The 9,626-nt window shown below is 43.5% G+C and overlaps 1 protein-coding gene across 3 annotated transcripts in view; it reads right to left on the reverse strand.

Moving 5' to 3' along the window:
• LOC116941025 (ras-related protein M-Ras-like) overlaps window positions 1-5,029 on the reverse strand; it is a 29,081-nt gene extending 24,052 nt beyond the window's left edge. Inside the window, exons 1-3 of one of the 3 annotated variants that reach the window (XM_076066091.1) lie at window positions 4,839-5,029; window positions 4,343-4,365; window positions 2,626-2,710 (exon numbers count right to left, since the gene is read on the reverse strand). The gene's annotated coding sequence lies outside the window, so the exon portion shown is untranslated. Of the gene's footprint in view, window positions 1-2,625; window positions 2,711-4,342; window positions 4,366-4,675; window positions 4,759-4,812 lie in introns of those variants that run through there. The other 2 variants (XM_032951582.2, XM_032951583.2) reach the window with 2 other exon arrangements.
• Window positions 5,030-9,626: the final 4,597 nt, after the last annotated feature.

Below are 9,626 nucleotides of genomic sequence, written 5' to 3' on the forward strand. Positions count from 1 at the left end.
CTACAGTCTTGTCCCTGACATCCTTGGAGAGCTCTTTGGTCTTGGCCATGGTGGAGAATTTGGAATCTGATTGATTAATTGCTTCTGTGGACAGGTGTCTTTTATACAGGTAACGAGCTGAGATTAGGAGCACTCTCTTAAAGGGAGCCAGAAAATCTTTCTGATTGAGAGGGGGTCAAATACTTATTTCCCTCATTAAAATGCAAATCAATTTATAAAATTTTTGACATGCGCTTTTCTGGATTTTGTTGTTGTTATTCTGTCTCTCACTGTTCAAATAAACCTACCATTAAAATTATATACTGATCATTTCTTTGTCAGTGGGCAAACGTACAAAATCAGCAGGGGATCAAATACTTTTTTCCCTCACTGTACATAGATGCAACAAGGGAGGATGTAGCTATGTAAGAACAGTTTTCATTTTATTATATATGATCTATTTTATTTTTAAATTTTAATCTATATTTTAATTTTAGACTAGGGTGCTGACAGACAATGGCATATACCCAAGAATGATGTCATGGGGATCTTTAAAGTCCACTTAGAGGCAGATGGTGTGCTTTTGTAATTCCCCACAGAAATTACCAAGTCACACCATGGACTGACTGCTTACTGGCATAGCGATGAATGTTATACTGGGGTAGTTCAACTTATTATGCAACCGCACAGTAAAATGTTTCATTATCAAGGAAGGTGGACAAATTATGTCAATTTGAATTAGTCCGAAAAACTATGACCAAATAAAAATCTACTTCATGCAAATGCTAATGATTACTTATATGTTTAAAATATCTCAAAGGTACAACCGAAATCATGGAACTGCCCACTTACAAATCCTCAGTACTGACACGACGCACCACTGCAGAATTAACCCTAATTATTCAACGGGCAAACGCAGGGTGACTCTCTCTGTCGTGTGGGCTCGCACGTTGTTGCAGAGCCACACTCATACACACAAACGGTGCAAATGCACAATGGTGGAGTTAACAGGAATAACGGTGCACACACGTGCACGATACAAGCCAACACTGCTGGCGGAAACGACACAATTTGCACAAGGCGTTGCTGTACGGATGGACATCAATTTGATAACATGGGCACGAATGGTGTAAATACGCACTGGCACTGTTGCTACATTAAAGGGAACACACATAAGACGCAAGAATAATCACGCACACCATTTGTTAAAAAGCCATAATGGCCACAATAACAAGTGCAAATGGAATGCAACACAATTACGTAAGTACAGTACAAAAACAGATACTGTTTGCTCACGTACACACATACAGAATTGTACACATCTTCCGCCTACACGCCTACCTCTCTTCCCCTTACATTGGACTATACTCCCTTTCAAGCACGCTCAGCTCCAGCAAACAAGGAATTATTTCAAAGCGGCCAGTTAACATTCTCACAATGTATGTTGAACTTCTTTCACACCGCACGTTGCCCACCGGACAATGGGATATCACTAATCATACAATGGGATATCACTCATTCTCCTCTGCTGTCCCCATCATCTGGAATTCCCTTATCCCCAGCCCTCCGTGTTATCGACGCCCTGCCTCCGTTCAAGTCCAAACTCAAGACAATACTGCCTATGACTGACTCTTTTTTTCTAAATAAAATAAATATGCCCACTACTTGTCTCGAGATTTTGTCACATTTAGATGTTATATTACGAATCCACATTGTAAATTGTAATATTTAGGTATACACATCACATTATCAATTCCCTTTGATATGTGGACATGATACTCTGGTGAAAAGTGAGCCCTCCACGGGGGCTATAGGCAAAAATAAATCAACTCGGCGTGCATGAAATCCTTGTATAGGGGGCTCAATGCAAATAACACTGTCTTTAAATGTAAATTCTCTATATATATAGAGGCAACGCTTTGTATGATATTTTTGCGTGCTCTGCATTATTTATCAAACCCACACGAGGCTTTTAGAGACACGCTATTCCAAACACTTTACACACATATTGAATCATCATGTGCATTATGGCCAGCACAAGTCTATTACAACCACAATATAATAATGCAATGTGCATGCATTCACTCTACATGTGATGTGAATGTGTAAGTTCTAGATTGAATGCTGTGTTAATGTACTGCCCCATGCAGTACATTAAAGGTTGTGCTGTACTTATATGTTCTGACGTCTATTGCTCCCCACCTTTACAAACCCAACACTAACTAGCGTGCTGAAGTGTGGTCATAAAAAAATAATAAACACAGCATCATTTATTCAATGTTAATGAACTATGCACTCCTAAGGAGGCCGTAGGGCCTGGTGGGTTTTGTAAAATGTACTTTAATTTGCTATATAGAGAAACCAAAATACGAAGAAGATATTGTCCGCTGAACTATTTTGCTGATGATTATTTTGTGAAATATGGTCGTTCAAATAAATAACCCACCCAAACGCGCACAGCATGAGAAAGGCATTGATCTAGCAGTGGATTGAGAAAAATAGCTTGTATATGTACATACAATACCTTAAACAGCCAACAAACCACATGAGTATTTAGATAGGTGCATTGTGTGAACACATGATCTTTATAAGCAATTCATGTCAAATCCTTGCATATGGTACACGTGCATTGTAAAACTCACTCACCTTTGCGCACCTTGGAATCACCGCTGTGCTGTTGTCACCAGGTGCATCATCCCTACGTCGGAAGAGCTGTGATCACGAGCTGTCCCTGTGGGTTTCACACGTTTCATTTCAGTTTCATTTATTTCAGTTTCATTTATTTGGTAAAGCCCCCGTGAGCCATTTGGCTCTTGAATCGGGTGCAACCGCAACAAACAAAAACACATGAACAAGAAAACATCTTAAAGTGACTATGCGCAAACAGAAAAAATCCTGGAAAAAAACCAACAGTGTATATGTACTGTGTGTGTGTATGTACGTGTGTGTACATGCAATAGAAAACAACGGGACAACAGTAGCTGAGCAAATGTCACACGCATGTGAGTGCGATGTGAATGTTGGCGCTTACAGAACTGTGTGTAATATTCCAATGTAATTAGCGGTATGCGTGATGCGTTGCTTTTGTGGGATTTGTCTGCTGGTCAGTGTGGTGTGATTTATCTTGTATGTGGTGAGATTGACTGTGTATTGTGTGATTTCTGGGGTGTGTGATGTGATGCCTGGTGCATTGTATACAACGCAACATTGTGATTGCTGGTGTGCGCGTGATGTAATTTGTGGTCTGGGTGATGTGATTGCTGGTGTATTATTTACAATACAGTACTACAATGTCATTGCTGAGTTGTTACGTAATTAATGTTGCGTGTGATCTGAATTCCGGTGTGTTGTGCGATTGCTGGTGTGTGATTTCTGTTGTGAGATGTGATTTATGTGATGTGATTGCTGATGTGATTAACGGTGTATGTGTGTGTGTGCGTGGTGGTACAAATGCTCTTGTTTTGTGTACAATGTTACAATTGTGGATGCGTGATGTGAATGGCAGTCCGAGGTTAATGCTGATTTTGCCTCGCACAGTCGTGAATTGTAAACGCGAGTGCGCTAATGTCGACAGAGTGAATTGAATTGCTGGTGATTACAATGTAAATGTACTGGAGTCTGCTGTTTCTGCTGTGAATATTCGCGTATGGCGCAAGCGCTGGTGGTGTTGCTATTGGTATGACGACGTGGATCCTGGTGGTGTCATGCTGGTAAATCATGCACAGTTAGGCAACGTGAAATGTTGGGTATGGTGTAATTTATGTTATTGCTGGTCTGTACATTGATAATGTGTGCTGGCAACGCTGAGATGCTTGAAAGAGTGTCAGCGCCGGTGTGCTGTTTACAAACTATTAAACGAAACTATATATGTGTTTAATTAGAGAAGGCCCACTGAGCAATATAGCTCCTTTTCAGAAGCGATCTGGCCACAAACGATAGCTCAACGAAGTGGCTTATCACGTGGAAATGTGGGGGGGAAAAATCCAAGCGAACATGGGGATAGAGACACGCAAACTCCAAATATACAGCAAGAGTCAGGGTCGGGATCGAGACCCACGACCTCCTGTGTACCAAGCGAGGGAGTAAACATCTTATCCACCGCCAATACACTGCGACACGATGTGACTGCCGGGGTGAGCCCGAGTGTACTGGGGTGTGCTGTCATTGTCGTCAACGCTGGTGTGTTGATGTCTTCAACACAACATTACACAATGTGAGTGCGGTGTGTGATGTCACACTCACTGTTGATGTCTTCAACACAACATTACACAATGTGAGTGCGGTGTGTGATGTCACACTCACTGTTGATGTCTTCAACACAACATTACACAATGTGAGTGCGGTGTGTGATGTCACACTTCACTGTTGTCAACGCTGGTGTGCTGTCTTAAGTATCCCCACGACACAATGTGAGTGCGGTGTGTGATGTCACTTCACCAATTGTCAACGCACAATCTGAGCCGTGGTGTGATGTCACACTCACTGTTGATGTCTTCATCGCAACATTAAACAATGTGAGTGCGGTGTGTGATGTCACTTCACTATTGTCAACGCTGGTGTGTTGATGTCTTCAACACAACATTAAACAATGTGAGTGCGGTGTGTGATGTCACACTCACTATTGTCAACGCTGGTGTGTTGATGTCTTCAACACAACATTAAACAACGTGAGTGCGGTGTGTGATGTCACACTCACTGTTGTCAACGCTGGTGTGTTGATGTCTTCAACACAACATTAAACAACGTGAGTGCGGTGTGTGATGTCACACTCACTGTTGCCGTCTTTAACACAACACTACACAATGTGAGTGCGGTGTGTGATGTCACACTCACTGTTGTCAACGCTGGTGTGTTGATGCCTTCAGTATCCCCACGACAAACAATGCGAGTGCGGTGTGTGATGTCACTTCACTATTGTCAACGTTGGTGTGCCGCCGTCTTCAATGCAACGCTACACCAATGCCAGTGGCCGGGTTGTGCTGCGAGGCTTCTGTGGTGGTGGTGGTAGTGGCCGTGGGTGGTGGTGGGGGGGGAGCCGTCACACCCTAGGACCATCCGGCTTCCGCGGGCGCAACCACTCTGCCGTGGGGAACGGGGGGAGGATTTGGAGTGAGTAGGAAGGAGGAGGTGGTGGTGGGGGGGAGGAGGTGGTGGGGAGGTGGTGGGGAGGTGGTGGTGGGGAGGAGGTGGTGGTGGTGGTGGGGAGGAGGTGGGGAGGAGGAGGTGGTGGTGGGGGGGAGGAGGTGGTGGGGGGGAGGAGGTGGGGAGGAGGAGATGGTGGGGAGGTGGTGGTGGGGGGGAGGTGGGGAGGAGGAGGTGGTGGGGAGGAGGAGGTGGGGAGGAGGTGGGGAGGAGGAGATGGTGGGGAGGTGGTGGTGGGGGGGAGGAGGTGGGGAGGAGGAGATGGTGGGGAGGTGGTGGTGGGGGGGAGGTGGGGAGGAGGAGGTGGTGGGGAGGAGGAGGTGGGGAGGAGGTGGGGAGGAGGAGGTGGTGGGGAGGTGGTGGTGGGGAGGTGGTGGTGGGGAGGGGGTGGTGGTGGGGAGGAGATGGTGGGGAGGAGGTGGTGGTGGGGAAAGCAAAAGGAGTTTGTTCAGTCACCTAATTTACTGAGTCATTTCATTGTCTCTCCCGTACGTGGGTCACACGCGCGCATGCCAATGGAATGATGTGGATTGTTTATCGTCGGCTGAGACTTTCTTCAGAGACGCGCGAGGATAGATTCACAGTACTTCGTCAATCCACTGCTGGATGAAGCCCTTCCCACGGTGCGTTGGTTGCGGCTGTTCTTTGACCATATTTCACCACGCTGGTCAGCGTGAGTTGGTAAAGTGAAGCGTGGGAATTTAATTCAGTCAGAGGACAAGATGTCAATTGATTCTGAGTTCGAGCCCGCTCCCTCTGCGAACTGAATGATCGACCTCGCCGAACAAATTATCCGAATCCCCGTGTCAAACGCAGTGACCCAACCACTGCGCCACCACTCCACCCAGTCAGTCACTTTTGTCTCATAGCCAAAAACATTGCTACCACTGGGCCTCATGTGTTACGTACAAACTTGTTATGTGCAAGCCTCTTGTGTGCAGCCGTTAACTTGGCATCATATAGTCTTGTTGACTCGTAGTAACTTATTTTTGTAGAACTTGTTTTTACTGTTGTTGACTTGTCTATCACCCCAGACGAATTTATTTTAGCTTTCTGCTTACCAAGTGTGTTTTAAGTTAAAACAATCTGGCACCTGTTATTTATTATGTACCGCAATGGTACATTAACTTAAATGTTCTGCTAAATGTCCTCCAGAAGAACGTTTATTTGATGAAACGTGGCAGTATGATTTTACTGTCATAACCCATTGGTGAAGACCTTTCCACTGCTGGTTAGGGTGATGGAACTGACTTGAAGTACACACCCATTGACTTCTTCTTATCACACACAATTTGTTCACAAATGTCAATGGGAACAGAATAAAGGGAAATGTCAAGGCCAACAAACCACATTATAAAGCCGGGTTAAGCTAAGGTTTTCAGGACCTGGGAAACACAAATAAATACATATCAATTACTCCTCTTCTTGGTTCTTTCGGTAAAGTCACGTAGAAGGGAAATAATAAGACAGCGCTCCTTGAAGCACTGTCTGAAAGACAGTTCTGTTTCTTCACCTGAGGACGGCTACTTGTGTTGTGGCCGAAACGTCGTGAGAATTTTATTTTATTGTTTTATTTTTATTCTTATTTTATTTCCCTTCTACGTGACTTTACCGAAAGAACCAAGAAGATGAATCCCTGCAGTCACGAAAGCTTTAAATCGAAATATCAATTACTATTATGCCCAATCTTAGATTATGACAATTAATTTGACTCAAATGCCAATTGATGCAGAAATTAAGACGTAAATACAGACCGGGAAATTAGTAGCTATCTCAGATTTGCTGATGACTTAAGTCATTGTAACTACGAATTGAAATAAACGACATGATTTGAGAACTGGATGAAGACACTGCAAGCTAAATATTAGCATAACGTTATGTACAAGCTAAATAATTGACCATATTCAATTGGGGTATCTATACGTATGCAAAAATCCATCCCACATTTGCTGGAAACAATACTCTTTATTTTGACTACATTTATTTCATTTTACATCTGGGCTATGATCGTTTTGTTACTTACCATGCCAATATTTGTACGAGAAGTTCAAAGGTGTATAACGGTCGCTTGTAAGCCACCGTAGACCATGACCTAACCACAATTTGGTATATAATTAAAAGTAGGCACATCAACTCCACAATGGCATGATTATAATACAATCATTCGTCGATCCAATTCTGCACGAAGGCCCCCCCCACCCCCCCCCCCCCGGATGGGGGTTGTTTGACCATGCTTCCAACAAGCTGGTCAGTGTAGGTTGGTGGAGGGGTGTGGTGGCCAAGGACGGTTTAAATATGATGTACCACTGATATTAGCCGTAGTCGGGCTACCAATCGGACTCAGGGCACCTGGTTCAGAGTAAAGTTCATGAACCACTGCACCACTCATCTCCCTTCCCTGCATCATTTTCAAATAACCTGAACAGTTGCTTCAGGGTTTCCCGAAAGCAAAATTATTTTAAATTTCGATTTAAAGCTTTCGTGACTGCAAGGATTCATCTTCTTTGGTTCTTTCGGTAAAGTCACGTAGAATGAGAATAAAATAATAAATTAATAAAATAACACAATAAAATTCTCACGACGTTTCGTGAGAATTTTATTGTGTTATTTAATTTTATACATTTATTATTTTATTCTCATTCTACATGACTTTACCGAAAGAACCAAAGAAGACAAAATTATTTTAGTTCCTGTCTTAGTAGATTTAAAACTCATTGATTTAAAACCGATTTTTGTGTCAGTTTGTTGTCCTTCCGCCACGTCTCCGATGAGCATGGTTGGCTACGTACGGTGCGAAAGAAGTTCAACATACTTACATAACACGGTCTTATCTTTGTCTATTTCCTTCCCTCATCGTTATTGGGATTCCTTTTAAATGTACTTTCTTATATTTCAAAATACTGTCGCATCAAATTCCTCGTTAATCTGCCAACAGTTTATTGGACAATGTATAATTCATATAAACCGCATTCCATTAAATCGACGGTGTGCAGGTGCTGAGTGGATTTTTATTGTTGCATCGCAAGATCGTGTGGAGGGGTGAAGGCGACTTCGAATGCGTTCATCCAGCAGCAGATCGACCATGGCTGATTATGACAGACTGATTTGTAATGAAGTTGCGAATCAAAGTTTCCAAAATTCAACAGTCTAGTACGCATCTGAGATCCGCGTAACCAACTTTATGCGAATCCACGCTGGTTCCGATTCGCTGAAAGCATTTTATTTCATCAGATAATCTCCGAATTCGACGAAACGTCGAGGTATTTGGGCAATCTTCACGAGCTGTCCACTGCAAACGAATTACAGAAGTACTGTAGTACAGGGTGTTTTGCAAATTTGGACCCAATTTCAAAGCAGTATATTTCACGATGGCAACATGTTACAATTACACAAAAAGTTACAAATGGTTTAATGAGTTATCGAGTTTTACTAACCATTTTATAAATGCTCTATGTGCCCTCCACCTGCTGTACGGACAACATCGAGGCGATAGTTGAATTCGTCCCAAACGCCTCTGAAAGTGTCTTCTCTTCCAATGAAGTCACCGCTGCCGTGATTTTGTTTTTGAGGTCATCCAGATTAGTCGCTAATGGTGGCACAAAAACACCACGGGTCTTTGACGTATCCCCACAAGAAAAAGTCGCAGAGTGTGGTGATGTCTGGGGATCTTTGGGGCCAAGAGTGTAGCGACAAGTCTTGGGGTTCCGTGCGACCTATCCAAGGTTGAGGCGGTGTTGTCTTGCGAATGACTGAGGCTAGGGGTTGTTTGTGCGCTGGGAGAGGCATCTGGCGGTCATCATTTGAAACCATGTGCCCCGACCTTTCAAGTGGTAAGAGTTTCATTCATGGGTGGTTCGTGGTTGCAGAGATAGAGCGATTTCAAATCGGGTCCATCTTTTTAAAACGCCCTGTATGTTTGCCAACACTTTACTGTAACCGGTGTCCATACTGTTTGGTTCTTTCGGTAAAGTCACGTAGGTAGAAAAAAATAATGGATCACGAAGTTTCGATCGCAACACAAGCGACCGTCTTCAGGTGAGAGAAAGACGGTCGCTTGTGTTCGAAACGTCGCGATATTTTATTATTTTCTGCCTACGTGACTTTACCGAAAGAACCAAACAGTATGGATTCCTGCAGTCACGAAAGCTTCAAATCAAGATTGTAACCGGTGTTTTTTTGCACATGAAGAACCACATTTACGCAGTACCGTATCACCGAATGTTAATTTTACATGCGTTTGTGCGTCTCAATTGAGAGTTATGGGCGTTGATTCACATTAAGTTACGAATCGAAGTTAGTGTGGTTAAGAGATTCCAGCTTTTACCATGCTTTGGTACATACCTTATCTGAATTACGACTGTACAGTATTTACAATCTATTCAGGTCTTAATACCAGCCGGGTCTGTCTGGCACATCGACAGGATGATATATATCCGAGCCCGGCACACCACAACAAGTATAACATCTCTCTAACTCCATCCATGTGGCGACTTCGGCACGTGCCT

Source organism: Petromyzon marinus, chromosome 10, assembly GCF_048934315.1.
Source record: "Petromyzon marinus isolate PM22_M1 ecotype Great Lakes invasive population chromosome 10, UKy_Petmar_22M1.pri1.0, whole genome shotgun sequence".
NCBI classification, from domain to species: Eukaryota; Metazoa; Chordata; class Hyperoartia; order Petromyzontiformes; family Petromyzontidae; genus Petromyzon; species Petromyzon marinus.